The sequence below is a fragment of the Passer domesticus genome, chromosome 3 (assembly GCF_036417665.1).
Source record: "Passer domesticus isolate bPasDom1 chromosome 3, bPasDom1.hap1, whole genome shotgun sequence".
Taxonomy (NCBI): Eukaryota; Metazoa; Chordata; class Aves; order Passeriformes; family Passeridae; genus Passer; species Passer domesticus.
Window position 1 is genome coordinate 97,451,646 of NC_087476.1, and position 15,032 is coordinate 97,466,677.

At 40.4% G+C, this 15,032-nt stretch overlaps 1 protein-coding gene across 1 annotated transcript in view; it reads right to left on the reverse strand.

Moving 5' to 3' along the window:
• The window catches only part of DAAM2 (dishevelled associated activator of morphogenesis 2), a 204,453-nt gene extending 189,688 nt beyond the window's left edge, over window positions 1-14,765 (reverse strand). The window contains exons 1-2 of the mRNA XM_064414530.1: window positions 14,552-14,765; window positions 12,628-12,800 (exon numbers count right to left, since the gene is read on the reverse strand). The gene's annotated coding sequence lies outside the window, so the exon portion shown is untranslated. The remainder of the gene's footprint in view (window positions 1-12,627; window positions 12,801-14,551) is intronic.
• Window positions 14,766-15,032: the final 267 nt, after the last annotated feature.

Below are 15,032 nucleotides of genomic sequence, written 5' to 3' on the forward strand. Positions count from 1 at the left end.
GTAATGCTGACTTTACCTGAGCATTTCTGTGTGGGCATGGGCAAGCCAATTCATGTCTCTGACTCTGTACTCTCTAAAAGAGGGATAATCATACCTGACTCACTCAGTGTTAGAAGGTTCTGCATAAGCTCATCTTAGTCCCCAGTGTTTAGACAACTCAGCTAAATGAGAAAAATATTTAGCCCACTTTTCCAGATTTGCTTTTATTTAAGTTCTAAATCACCATTAGATAAATCATGTTTAGACCTCAGACAAAAACTAGATTACATTATTCCTGAAGTATGTGGAGGTTTTGCTTAGCATGCTGCACCCCAGTCACTGGAGTGTGCTAATGAGAGCTCATGGACTTTGTGAAAAGGTGCAGTCAGAACTTCCTACCCAATTCAGCTGACACTACAAGGAAGAATGAGGCTGTGGTGGCACTCCAACATGCTCCTTCCTATAGTAAGCCTTAAACCTACTGCAGTGGATATGAAAAAAAACCAAAACCAAAACCAAAACCAAAAACCAAAAAAACCCCAAAAAAAACAACAACAAAACTAAAACAAGAAACCCCAAACAACAAAAAAAACCCCCAAAACCAGCAGGGCTTGCTGCATTGTTCAAACACATTTTTGGTGCAAGGTAAGTCATTAGGTAAGTGAGATAGAAAATGAAGCACTGGCTCGCACTTTGCAAGCAGGTAGGTCAAGCCAACACAGAAGGAACATTTCAAGCAATTCCTAAGCTGTGATATTTCAAAAACAATCATTATAGTTGAAAAGACTACTTTCAGTAGTGTACAATAGTTCCTACTCACCTGGTAGTTACTGTCACTGCACAGGTGGCAATAGCTATTATCATTATAAAAGTGTCTAAATCTGATCATGAAAGACAAGACCCATTTCTAAAGGTGCAGCTACACAAGACCCTTGCACAGCTCAGAAGTTTCTACCGGTCTGGCATGTGTGTTTATTTACTTGGAGCCAGGAGTTGCCCTGTGGAGCTCTGATCCTGACCTTGGGCAAATGACTGAATGCCTCTGCACCCACAACTTCTTTTGAAGTCAACTGGTGATGTGTATGCTCACCAGTTCTGAAGAAAAACCCAAGCCCTACAGGCTAAAGCCAAAATCTGTTAGAGCTGTGGTGTTTTGGGTTGCATCATAAATGATATAAAATTTTAACACAAAAGCTGAATTATCAACAGACAAGAAATATTTTTGTAAATGCTGTCATGTAATTGTACCAGTAGAACCCAACTCCCAGACACAGAGCAGTGGAGTCCAATGGACCATCTATATTAACAATTTTTGGAAGGGGACAGTTTGTTCAAAATCTGTGTTGAGTCAGAAACAAGCAACCATAAGACAAAAAGAAACTAGAGATCAAAGTCTGTTATATCAGGCTGTGTCCCCTTGTTAGTGTACCTAATCATAAGTATCTGAGAACTATGTATATTGCTGAATCAAATAAAGCACTGACCAAAAAATGTTACTTCATTTTATAAGTTATGCTTTCTGATAGTCTAAACTGTTGTATTTTTTCCTCACAGATTACTAGTTTAGTGCTCAAAAGCACTGTGGAGCACAGAAAAAAAACCTCTGATATCCTATAATATGAAATTCCCCAGATTTTTTCTTAGACCTCATTCAAAATTGATATGTGCCTCTAAGTGATGAGCACTGCTTCATATACCCTTCAGTATTTCATCAAAGTATTAAGCAAGATGGAGTTCGCTTAGCTTTTGGCACCTGTGAAGTCTGCAGCCTGTAATTATTGGCCAAACCAGCATCATAGCTCTTGCCTACAACTCATTCGTTTCCTTGAGTTGATGAAGCCCTTCCTCACCCTCCATGCCTGCATAGCCAACAGATACTACTTGGCTCAGCACAATTAGCAAAGCAGGCAGACAAGGAGACACTTAGTCACCTCTGACACATTTTACAGCAGAGAACCTTCAGTAGCTGACACATGTCAAACAAGGCAAAAAAAAAGTAATAAAATACTGATAAACGCAACCACAGAGAATTCTGACACATCAGAAAGACCATTTAAAGAAGTCTAAAAATTCCTCTTTCTGATACCAAATGACAGTAAGAATATAAAAGGCCTCTGTTGGCCCAGTGGTTCAGTGTGGTGAGGTTATGCCCATCTTAGATCCTCAGTGCTATGATATTCCTCTGCTGCATAAAGTAAGGAGGGCAAAAAGAATGAACAATGGTAAACACATGGGTAGAAGCCACACAGTAAGAAAAAAAAAAAAGTAAAAGAAAAAAAGCAAACCAAGCCTCCAAGCCTAACAACAACAACAACAAAAACCTTCCATAAGTAGGAGTAGAATAGAAGTAAAATTAGAACAGTTCAGTTGGAAGGCACTTAAAATAATCAATCAGTTCCCTGATTGCTTTAATGCTCTCTAATGGTGCAACACAGGTGGGCTGCAAAAGGCAGACTTGTGTTGTCCTCATGACCTGCTATAACCAGTTGCATCCAAAAATATCTGGAGTGAAAAAGACACCTGACACAGACACGGTAAAAATGACCCAAACTAAGAAGTAGCAACTCTGAGGGTGTGGGAAAGTCTGCAAACAAATCACTGGGTGTGTCAGATACACAGACGCTGGTATAATGCGGTGATTACTGTGTCTCAGTGAATATGTAAAAGTGAGCTTGGTGTTTTAAGAGCCAGGCACAATGACCGCTGAACAAACTCCAGTCTGGCTGCATTTGCCTAGGGGCAGTACAACGTTTGCTGTGACCCTAAAGCTTCATGGGATGTTCAGAGATAACTGAAGCCCAAAGATACTAAATAAATCCAGCGTGGCATCTTATTCTACATGGAGATTTTCTAGACAAAATATCACAGAACTGGGAAAACTGCTTCTGTGACACCCATGAGTGAATTTCTCCATGAGCTTCACTGAGGCTACAGGGCCCATTATTTCCCACCCTGATAGCATCACGAGATGCAGCGTGTGTGATCCACATCAAATGGCAAAACTCAGCCCTAGAAACAGGCCTCCAAAAGGTTGGTGAGAAGCTTTAAAATTCCAAATGCAACAAATATCAGAAAATAGAGAGCTCATGGATTTAAGCTCACATACTCTGTACAGAAAAGCTAAGAAATAAACCTTATAGTTTTGTGTAGCCTTGGTTGTTCCATTGCAAGCAAGCAAGCAGACAAACAAAGATATAGATAATGCACTGGAAAGCACATACCCCAAGTTAATGGCAGTGGTTAGCCAGCAGAAGCAAGCCCAAGATTTACAATGAAGGAATTCCTAATGAAAGTTAAAGAGTTTTTCCCATTTCTCTGGAGGCATTGGCCCCCAGTCTGGCATCAAACTGTCCAGCTCCCTCTAGCTTCTTTGTGAATTAGGTTTATTCCTGAAGGAGCTCAAGAATCCTGAGACCATGACTAAAAATGGCTCAAAGAAAAAACGAAAGTTGCCTATCTCTCTCCTCCACTGTGTAACCACTTAGCACTGAGTACCCAGAACTGTAGACAGTGTTCCCAGTGTTGTTTCAGCCTAGCTCAGAGACGTGTTTCCTCAGCAGGCTATTTGGATCAAAGACTTCAGGCAATGTCCCTCAAAGAAAAGACAAGGCAAAACACAGAGGGTACTTTTTCACCATCTGCTTCCATTTTAATTTTCTGCACTCCCACATGTCACCAGAGTCTGTGGGGTGGTCACTTGGATTCTGGGTCATGTGCATTCATGGCAGTATAAGACTACAAGGTCATCACATCCTGTTTCCTACAATCATAGACACTGTGTAATAGACACATAGTCGAGCAGTCTCCACAGCACATTTATTCAGAAACTATCACACATTAACATGTGCCTTTTCAAGTGACCAATGGGAAGCAATTAGATAAGTTTTCCAGTCTGAAATGAGGCAGCAATTTTCATTCTTAATTTCAAGCAGCTGACAATGACAACTTAGGTATTTCATTGTACAGAGGTATAATATCATCTCCCTGACCTCTGTTCACTGATTCTAGAGATTATAAAATTTAGTCCATTCTGTGGATAAAAATACATAAAACTAGAGATAATTTTTTATTTATGTCAAAATTAGAAAAAACCCCAAAATATCAATTTGCATGTTATCTGAATTGTATGTTGACGTATATTGCAAGAATCAAAGCCAGTAATTGAAAAACTGATTCTCAGAGCTGATGAAGTGGCAATCTTATATTGCTTTTTGATAAAAGTACAGTGACACCATATGAAAATATTACTACATTATGATAAGTCAACTGTAATTTGTATTTACAGTATTTTCCTAGATGAGGTTCCCATTCCACAGTAGCTTAGCTACACTAACAGATGTGTAAATCAGAAAGAGTAGGGGCCCCTGGAGATGTCCCAATAGATGTGAACATCATAAATATCACCACTGAAAGTAAGCAGGGGATGAGACAGTGAGGAGTCACTTGCTAAATGTTGCCTCTTATTTAACAGAAAATGTGTCATGAAGGACACAGTAGGGCATTTATAGCACAACACATGTCCCCAGCAGGTACATGAAGCTATTCTAGATAAGTCCTCACACAGCTGGAAAACAATTCATGGGTCCCCCAAGGAAAATTTCAGAAATTTTCAGTCAGAAAATGCATCTGTTTTTCTCCCTACAGCTTAGTAATGGTGAGTGCCAAAGACTGTGTAGCATTCACATAGACTGCCTGAATCCCGCTGACGATGAAAGGCTAAGGTCAAGCTTTGTACTTCTGGCATTGGCAACACATTTCAGGGCCTCTACAACAGAGCCAGAGAGATTCACTCATTGGGACGCCTGACCCACAGGGCAGTAAAAGTATGAAACAAGCAAAGAGGGCAAGTTCATATCTCAGTAGGGCACAGTTGGAAGACAGTTCATATTGGCAAGGCCCTAGCACGGTTATTACTCTATCCCTGCATAACAGTGCAGGAGGATGCTGACACATCAGAGCTCAAGTGAGAACAAAACCAACTGTCTCTCTGTGCACTCAGCTGTTAGAAACAGTTTAATTGGTTCCCGCTGTATACACGGCTGCAAAAGTAGCAAAGGACTGAAGTCCCCTCATGTTTGGTCAAGGTCTTGCTTTCTTTCATCTGTTGTGCAGATGCTGATGGGGGTCACCTGCCTGGAGGGGGGTCAGGATTCTGCCAAATGGATTTAAGGAGGGTACTCACAGTCCAGGCATCCCAGTTTAATGGTCAGTGACTCAGTAAGAAAACCAAGATTGTCTGCACTGGTGGATGGCTCTATTCCTAAAGTTTGTAAGGAAAAATGATATCCTGGCAAACCTTCTCTACAGATGTATGCTGTTTTATCTAAGAAATAAACCCATTCCACCTAGTAGGGAAATTCTCTTACAGCCATTATCAGCAGTACCTAAGTTCCATAGTCTCAATACAGGCAAAAAACTAAATGAAGTCTGGAGTGTAGGAAGAATGGGAGATTGTAACTAAAGGCTCTGGGAAGATATGAGGGAGGGAGTAAAAATGGAAAGTACCCACTCTGCAACAGGGTGACATTCTTGCCTTCTGGGAGAAATAGATTTTGGTGAATGGCTTGTACATAGACAGGAGACTAAAAGCAACATAATTATTAAGATTATAATATTTTAATTAGTAACTATGGCTTTGCTGCACTAACATTTCAGAAGACATAAAGATGTATGAAAAAATGGGTCTAACCTACCTGCAGTGAGGGTATTTATGTGATAGTACAGACTCCCATTAGTTTGCAGGCTTCTGAAGAAATTGTGCCTCAGTTTCCCAAAATGCTAAATCCACTAATATTTGTGAAGTGCTTGAAAATTTTCCAGAGGAAAGTGCTGAATGCAAACAATAAGCTGATGACTTTATCTGCTATATATATATGTGATTTATCCTCACATTTTTATACATAGTGTATGATTGCAGACAAGAAAACATTCTCAGCATTTAACTTGTGGTCAAATAGGAACAGTCCATTGACATGACCCAGCTGTATCAGAAACAATCTGACTAATGGTCATACAATACCCACAGCATTCAGGGTTTGATCTTAAACCAATGGAAAGTACAGAACTTGCTGTATTGTAGGCTGATGATTTATTGACTACATGTTTTCAGAGGGAATGGACTGTTGTAAGACACTAGGGGGAAAACAATGGATTTCTGTTAAAGGGAAATCATGTTACACCTCTAGAAGAGTCCAGGAAACTTCTACACAAGGATCAGCAGAGACAAAGATGCTTAAACAGTTCCCCAGTTGTTTCATTCCTTCTTGAAATGGTTGTTTGCTTTCACCTGACAAGCAAAGGAGCAGAATTGGCAGGCTGATGCAGAACAACATGGATTCCCACGTATTTCTGTCACAGCCTTCTGGAGATTTGAAAGAAAACAGATGGCAGTACAGGACCAAGAGCATGCTAAGAGATTAATGATTTTTAAAGACCAGCATGATTTACTTAAAAATACCCTAATTTTTTTTATATTTCTAAAGCACTGAGCTTTCCTGGAAAATGGAAGCACTCAAAATATTTGTTAGTTACAAAAGTATCAGCAACAATATGCTACTGATGAGTATGCCTGTTTGAAATGTTTTAAGAAATATTTACATGCAAAAGAAAATACAAAACATCCATAAAAAATAAGTAGAGAAGGGTTAGCAAGTTAAATCTTTTCTGAAAATTGTCACTCTTTGTAATCTACTTTTCAACTGGGGAGCCAGCAGAGATGCTGATCTCTTTTTTCAACATCAAGAAGGCACAGACACTGCTAAAAATGCAGGTATAGCTTTTTTCACAGCATTCCTGACACTTAAAGGCGTCCAAAATATGAGTAAGTTTCTGGAGGTTCGTAATGTGTCTGGTCAGCTTCCTCAGTCAACATCTTACAGATATGACTGCTGAAACATCGGAGGATCTTCACATTGTTTTCTCTCACAAAGACCACAGGAATATAAAATTAACTACACAGAGTCAAAAGTCCATCTAAACCAGTACCATATCCCCAAGTAAAGGTCAGCTGCAGAAGTTTAGGGAAAGCATATTAAAAAACCACATATAATCTGATCCTACTTCTGCTCAGTCCTTTCAGTTTAGGATTTGCAGATAGGAGTACAGCCATTATCATGTTTAATAGTGCACCCAAGATTTTTCACCTCTTCCCACAACTTTGTCTTAGGAGAAAAAAATATTGCCATGTGCTCTTAAACCTTCAAAGATATGCTTGTATGATTTCTTCACAATAAATCCAACCTAGATTGTGCTCCTTGGCAGAAATGTTCCTTCTCTTTTGTGTGTTTGTGTTTGTGTATTTATTTTATGAAACTGTCCTGGGAACACATTTTATAATCTTAAATTGTTAGATCTTATAATGTTAAATTGACCTGATCTTATTCTTCAAAGAGGAATAGGGGACTGTATAATTTCTATCTCTTAAGACTTCACAGCTCATTAATCAAATTCTTTAAGCAGCTAAAAAGATAGCCCCTCCAAACAACAAACAATATAGAAAGCCCCCCAAATTAGGCTTGTTCACTGCCTTGAATAATAAAAGCTACAAAACAGTAGAAATGAATTCTTGTTTATGCCCCCTTTATAAAAGTACTATACCAAGGAGACAGAACAGACTTGTTGGATCTCACAAATCAGGTTTGTCCCCATTTCAAAGAAGAGCTGGGCTGGCACATACATTGCCTGGATTGTAGTCATTTTGGGACACAGTGAAGAGAAAAATACTCTCTAACAAAAACAAATGTGAATGTCAAAATTCATGAGCAGAAATACCAACTTCAGCAATTATTACTGGGAAGTCAGCAAGCACTTGTTATTCAGGGATGAAGCCTATTCCTTTCTTGCTGCCAAAGTTCTTCTCAGTTCCTCAAGGTTACCTCTATTTCCATTTTCACAGTCTAAACACATCCTTCTGATCTCCAGCTCGCATTCCTTGAATTCCAGCAAGTCTTCTGATCTCATCCCTTTCTTATCTACTTCCTTCTTTTTACCTGATGTCCTTAATTTTTAACTCCAGAAAAGCCTTATCACTGCTACAAGCTCGCTGTACTGTCAGAATAAATTTTCTACTAAATCAAAAAAACCCTGAGCTTCTTCTCGTCAGTTTTGCTACTCCCTCTTACAGAATCACAGAATATCCTGAGCTGAATGGGACCCACAAGGAGTCCAGCTCCTGGCCCTGCACAGGACCATCCCCAAGAGCCACACCATGTGCCTGAAAGAAATGTTTAAATGCTTCTTGAACTTTGTCAGGCTGGTGCTGTGACCACTGCCCTGGGGAGCCTGTTCCACTGTCCAACCACCCTCTGGGTGAAGAACCTATTTCTAATATCCAGTCTAAACCTCCCCTGATACAACTTCAGGCCATTCCCTCAGGTCCTGTTATTGGTCACCATAGATATTTGTCCTGTGTCTGGTAAATTCCTACTATTAGAAGACATTATCTGATCACCAGAGAAGCCAAAATCTCAAGTGTTGAAATGCCGTATAGAAAACTGAAAATGTATATCTAACAGAGAGCATGAATGTTGAGCAACATATAAACCAGACACAAAGACTCAAGGAGGGAAAAGCTTGTTTGACCATCACCAGGTACCAATTTAACAACACACAGCACTAAGATGGCTTGAGGCTTCTCTACCTATAGCACTGCCCTGGGTGTGATGTGTTCATGTGCCTTTGTGGTTCTCAGCAAATCACAGCTGGGAACATCCTGTCAAGAGTAATAAACCATGAGGACAGAACTGACACACCAAAGCTCATGGGAGCTTCCAGCAACAGGGGACACATTTGTCTGTGGCTTCCACTGCTGTAAACCAGCAGTAGTTTCAGTAGTTTCACGGACCTTCAGAGAGTTCCTCTGCTGCAAGGATTCTGTATGTGAGCAGAATCAAATGTACTCTGTAGATTTGCCCAAGTCCCTCAGCCAGCATTTCAAAAACAGCTTATAATTTTGGCTGCCTCAATTTTTGAGTCTTGGTGTCTTAAAAGACACTAAAAATAAAGAGCCAAAATTACAGGTTACTTTGCACAACTTGGGCCTCAGTTTCTCTGTACTAAGTTCTGATGTTACTTGGACTTAGAATTAAAGTATGGAGTAAGTTTCTTGAATAATACAAAGCTCCAGAAAACTTTGAGAGAGTTTTGAGACTTTGAGAGTCATGAGAACTGACTTGCACGCTGTGTCTCAGGTCACTCAGGTTGGAAGATAACAATTCCTTGGCCTGATAACAAACTTGTGCCAAACAGAAGTAACATCATTGTTAAGTGGAATTGCAGAAATTTGATAAATACTGCATGTTTGTATGAGTACTGAAAACTACTGGTTTTCTGCACATGCCTGAGTTCAAAGGAATGTGATATTAGGGATCACAATTAGCAAATGGAAAAGCCACATGAGACACCACTGTCAATAATCAACAAACCAAAAAGCATGGGAAAATACACATAAACTCTTTCATCCAATGAAAACCAGAGCAGTCAGCTTTCTTTTAATTTAGGAACATGCTGTGCTTGCCTGGGGGTTGCAAGGGCAGGGAAGGGAGAGAGGGTCAACTCTCCATAGGACTGACCCAGGTTTGAAAATTCACAGCAACTAAAGTGCTGAAAGCCAAGCCTCCCACACATCCTTCCTCTATGTGTCAGGAAATAGTGTCCCCTGATTGCTCAATCTCTAAGTCAGATGGCTGGCCTGGAGGGACTAGATGGGTTTTTCGGATACCATCGGGCCTTGAGGGAATTTTATATCGACTAAAGCAGATGGAGCAAACTCAAACAATTTTGGAGACCCCTTCAAGATGTTATTCAACTCTTGATGAGCCTCCCCATCAATTAAGAGAGTGCACCTCATGTCTGTACTTGGTAAGAAAAATTTTTGTGACTGATTTTCAGGATGAACAGAGCTACACATAAGAAGCACAACTAAAACAAACAGCAGTGATAGCAGCAGACAAGTGATATGGTGTGGTAAAGCCACTAGGCTATCCAGGGAATTTGCTTACTCAGCTCTGTGAAACCATGAGACCTCACTTCGTAACACATAATATAGACTTTTAAAACCTCAGGGCTACACTGACTGTCATAAGCTGCAACAGGCAATAGCTTTCTGTTCCACAAAACAAAACTGAAAAGATGCCTGCCTTGTTCATATTGTGTTGTTTTTTTTTATCTTGCTTCCAGGGTAAGTCCATCCATAGACAAACTAGCAATTTCCTGGCTAGTGTAATCTCATCCAAATTCAAGGATGCTAAAACCCATGCATTCTCATTGGAACTGAACTTATGTCCTGCCAGATCAATATCTCCCTCCCCATTTTTCTTCCCAGCCTTCCACTCAGTGTGCAACTTTTCTGTTGAACCACAGCTGACAGCCCATAGGGAATTTCCAGACTTGCAAACCCCTGCAGGTAGTGTTGCCAACCTGTTGGATGCTGAGACAAAGGAAAGAGAGAGGAATAATGTGACAGACAGGAAGCAGTCAGATGAAAACACCCCAAATATGGAATTATCTCCTCCTTAGTTCCTCTTCTTACCCTCTCAGCTTTCAGCAGTTCTGAATGTGAGTCCTAAATTGGCTAAAATACTTCAGAGAGACAAACTGTTGAACCAGGTAAAAAGTGTTTGGCTCCAGACACTTGCACTGGCTGTGACAGCTCTCAAAATTTTATTGGGGTATAAAGATTTCTAACAAGTTACTACATCCCTTAAGAAGTTGGTTTTTTTTTTGTTGTTTTTTTTTTTTTTTTAACAAGTAATTAGGCTTTTGTTAAGAAAAAAAAAGCAGCTTCTTGGAAAAGGAGCTACTAGACCTAGCAGCAGTTTCTAGTTGCTAGAAACAAAATCAAGTAAGAAATAAATTGGGTAGAGGAAAAAATTCTGATATGTCACAGCAAAGTAACTCAGATCCCAGTATGATTCCTTCCAAGTCTGAAGACCTCACTTCCAAAGTGCATCCTTGCAGGATCTGCTTTTTGAGATCCTTGCAGGATCTGTTTTTTTTTGGTTTTGCATCCTTACACATGCATCAGTACATGTGGTTATTCTCCAGCTCATGATTTGCACAGCATGGCATCTCTTATTGGGGATTAGACCTTGACCACCTGCCCAGTAAAGGTTATCTCCATTACATTAGCCAGCACGGTGATTACATCAACCTGCAGTTGTTTCCAGCACAGCTAGCTACACTTGCTCAATTTCAATATACAGTAGAGATCCCAGTAACCATCCCTCCTCTCAGTCCTCAATTTTCCTCTTTTATTGCCTTCTCCCTGCCCCAATAACCCACTCTGCCACCCTCAAGAAGAAAAGTATTTGCAGACTTTTCCCAACAAAACAGCCTGATGCAGGGAATGCTGACTTGCTGTGGCCTTTCTTATGATTGCTTGTTGACTAAAGCCAATTGCTAACAGCATGGGGACTCACATTGTGCAATTCACATGGCTTCTTCTCCTCAGCCCAGCTTTGTGTTTATGCTCAAGGGCATCTCTCCTTCCAGCAACTGCACAGGCCAACAATGCTCCCGCTGGCCAAGAGTTTCCTACAGTTACAAGTGCTTGCAAAGTGTGTCATCTTCATGCAGGAGGCCTCAAACTGTTTCTGGGGAAGCAAGCTGCTTCTGTCATGGGTCTCATTAAAGAAGATGCCAACGAAAAGGACAGCTGCTTGCCCAGCTGTCCCCAGAACTGCTCCCTTCTCCACTTGAAGAATGAACAGACATCCAGATGTGAGGTTGTTTTCAATCTCACAGGAGGTAAAGTTAATTAAATGCAGAATTGAATTTTAATTGCAAATAGATGCAGCTGTGTGCCCCACTGAAAACATCATCTTATGGAGTAGGCTTAGGAATCTCTGGATTGCAGAAGTATAAAAAAAAAATTGCTAAGAGTCACTACTTTTAGTTTGGACTTGGACCAGGTGCCTGTATCAGTATCTGCAGGGAGATTCTCCTTGTAGTAGGTGACTTGTTCATGTATGACCCTGTTACATTTAGGTTTTAGATGTGAGAGATACCTCTTCTCTGCAGAAGCAGAGGGTTGTTTGGAGAGCCCTTAGTATGAAGTGAGTACCAGCTCAAGGTGCTAAATTTGGCAGATTTAGACAAGTGACTCCCCTGATTTGTTTTAGTATTTTTTATCACCAGTAGCCTGGCAGAGCAGGACAGGACTTCATTCTCAGGGACCAGGGAATTGTCTGTCATCCTCATAAGGAAAGAAGAACTGTGCTGCACAATATGACAAGGGATTAAAGAGTTAAAAAAGAAATCCTACATTGAGGAGTTACCTAAGGAAGTTGATTTTTGCCGAAGGCTTATTTGGGATTTTCCTTTCCTGCTACCATGAACTAGCTGAATTTCTGTTAATTTTGTAGTCTTCTGAAAACATGACCATCCCCTCCTTGCTCTCCTCAGACCTCCCTCATCCCCTGTCACCCCCATCCACATACAGAAGAGTGCAAAAGCCTGCACTGTCAGCGCCTCTGCATACCTTTGGGAGAAGCAATCAAACTAAACCTGAATTGTGTGTGCTGCCAAGCTGGCTTCAGGATATTTCAGAGGAGAAAAAAAAAGAAGAAGGAAAGACAATCAGTACTTGCAGGGATTTGTTCATGAAACAAGCAAAAACATGAGGAGCTTTGCTGCAGCAGCTGCACTTACATTGTAGTAGCCGTGTCTCTGCGCAGATCCTCCCTGTTCTGCAGTCCCGTAATCCACACAGAGAAATGCCTGTACTGCTCCTCTCGCTGGCACTGCTGTTAGTGAGACTGGAACTGCTGCTGTTTTCACTTTCAGACCAGCCTCTCTTTCCAAATCCTCTGACGTCAGACAGCCTGCAAGAGATATTTATGGAATGAACAATCTAAAAGTTTTTCTAGGTAGAATTAAAACTGCAGTTTGGGGGGGGATCTGTAATTTTTGCACTCTTGGATAGAAAACCTCTCCAAGAGGTTCATGGAGAAAACTGTGGAGAACTACAGATGTGGTTGTATAACTCCGTGGCAAAAGGCAGTACCTGTACTTTTCCATCCATGTTATATTATATCCACACCCAGGCTGTAACTATCTGTCTTGAAAGTCCCCATTTGGAAAGTGGTTTTCCAGTCTCTCAGCTGTGCTTAAACAGGGTTTGAATCAAGTGTGACATAGAGGTCTCTCACAGACACACTCCAAGCCCACAGCCCTCTGCTGTGTCCAGGCTTTTATTGGATTTAACCAAAACAGGACTGAAACAGGGCCTTCCAAGCATCTTGTCCACACTTCTATCAGTTTGGCACTAACTCCTTTTGCTGGATTGTTTTCTCAAGCATGTGGGCCGATTTGGCCATCTTCCCTCCTAACTTCAAAATATCTTCTCTAGAAATGTCATCTCAGATAAATACCAGCTCAGGAAGTTAATTTAGTCTTTGATCTCTATTATGCTCTGTGTATTTGCATCTTTCCATTATTCCTTTGCTGTTGTACAGTATGACTTTTCACCTGCTGTGAAAGCCACTTAGGTGTTATGTGGAAGAGAAGAGATGCTGGAGCAAAAAGCGAAACAGTATTAGCATTAATGTTAATCAGTATTTGAAGAGCGAAATTCTCTCGTGGTATAATCCTGCTGAGGTAAGTGGTGATAAATTTGGACTGATAAGACTTCTTTGTTTTTTATTTAGAAGCTGAGCTTGACAATAAGCCTATAAGTATCAGTAGTCCAATCTAAGAGACAAAACAAGTCTGAAGGTGAAGTGATAAATGGTGAAAGTCCTTGAGTGAGCTTTGCTTGATTACAGACAAACCTTTTTAAGAAGTTCAAAACTTATTCAACATTTTCTGCAGGAGTGTACAAATGTGCTGCTATTATAAGCAACTGGGTTTGGTTATTTTTATACCACATCATTTCCATTTGTAAGCAGTTAAGAAGTATATGCTTTGGTACCACTTTTGGAGATGCAATTGCTATTTCAAAATGTCCCAAGATTCTTTTCTGTGCAACTTACTAGCCAAGCAAATTTACCATTTAGGGCTGTGTGGACTAGGTTTATATATATATATATATATATGTATGTGCTTTTCTGCTCTACCATTATCAGCTTCAGTCCTGAGTTGACTATATGATGCTTTTATCCCTAATCAATAAAAATCATCTGATCAACATCAAAAGGCTTAAAATCAAATTTTTTCTGATAACTTTCTAGTGGCAGCTTTCCCCATGCACTGTAGTATCATCACTATGACCAAAAGCTTTGAGATACATTCCAGAATAAAATGGTATTTCTTTGAAGAGATTTCCACTTTTATACTTACAAGGTGGGTCTAAGAATCTGGCAGATGGAGGAACAAGAAAATTATCCCAGTTCCAAAGTGGTATTCAGTCAGGCGGAGGAAATAAAATGCTTTTATATATAATGAAAAAATTAAAAGGTACCCAGTTTTGACAGTGCAAACCAAGCACTGTCCAAGTGGTGTTGTTGTCCCCTTTGGCTATGAGATTTTTCACTTGTCTACTTAGCATCAACAAGGATCACTCAGGGATGAGTCCCTGCCTTGTTACGCTGCATGCTAATCTTATTAAAGATCAACCCTGGAGTTACATTGCTACCTGTTGGCAGTTCGTCCCATGGATATCCAGCAGGAACTCTGAAGGACAGAGTGATTCAGGGCTTTTCTGTAGGATACCCAAGCTGTTCCTTGCAGGGAGTTCCACATCCCACCAGATTTCATTGACTCAGCTCCTCTAAAGCACAGTAGATGCTCCTGGTGTTTGCTAAAGATGAGATGGCTATCCACGACTCTTCTTTCTTCTGTTTAGTTTATAAGATTATATTACATCTTCTCCCTGGAGAGTGAAGTAGGAGGAACATGGAAACCATGACCACCACACAGAAGTAAGGCATGAATAACCACAGCCTGTCTTACAGGCTGAGCCAAGAACAAATTGTATTCCTTTATTTTGCAAGATTTTGCAGCAAAATTGAAATGCCAAGAAATTGAAATGCTCTGTTTACCCATATGTGACATGGACAGTGACAGTTAACCTGTGTCCAATAGCACATTTTATTTCTGTCCTGAAGGTATATGCC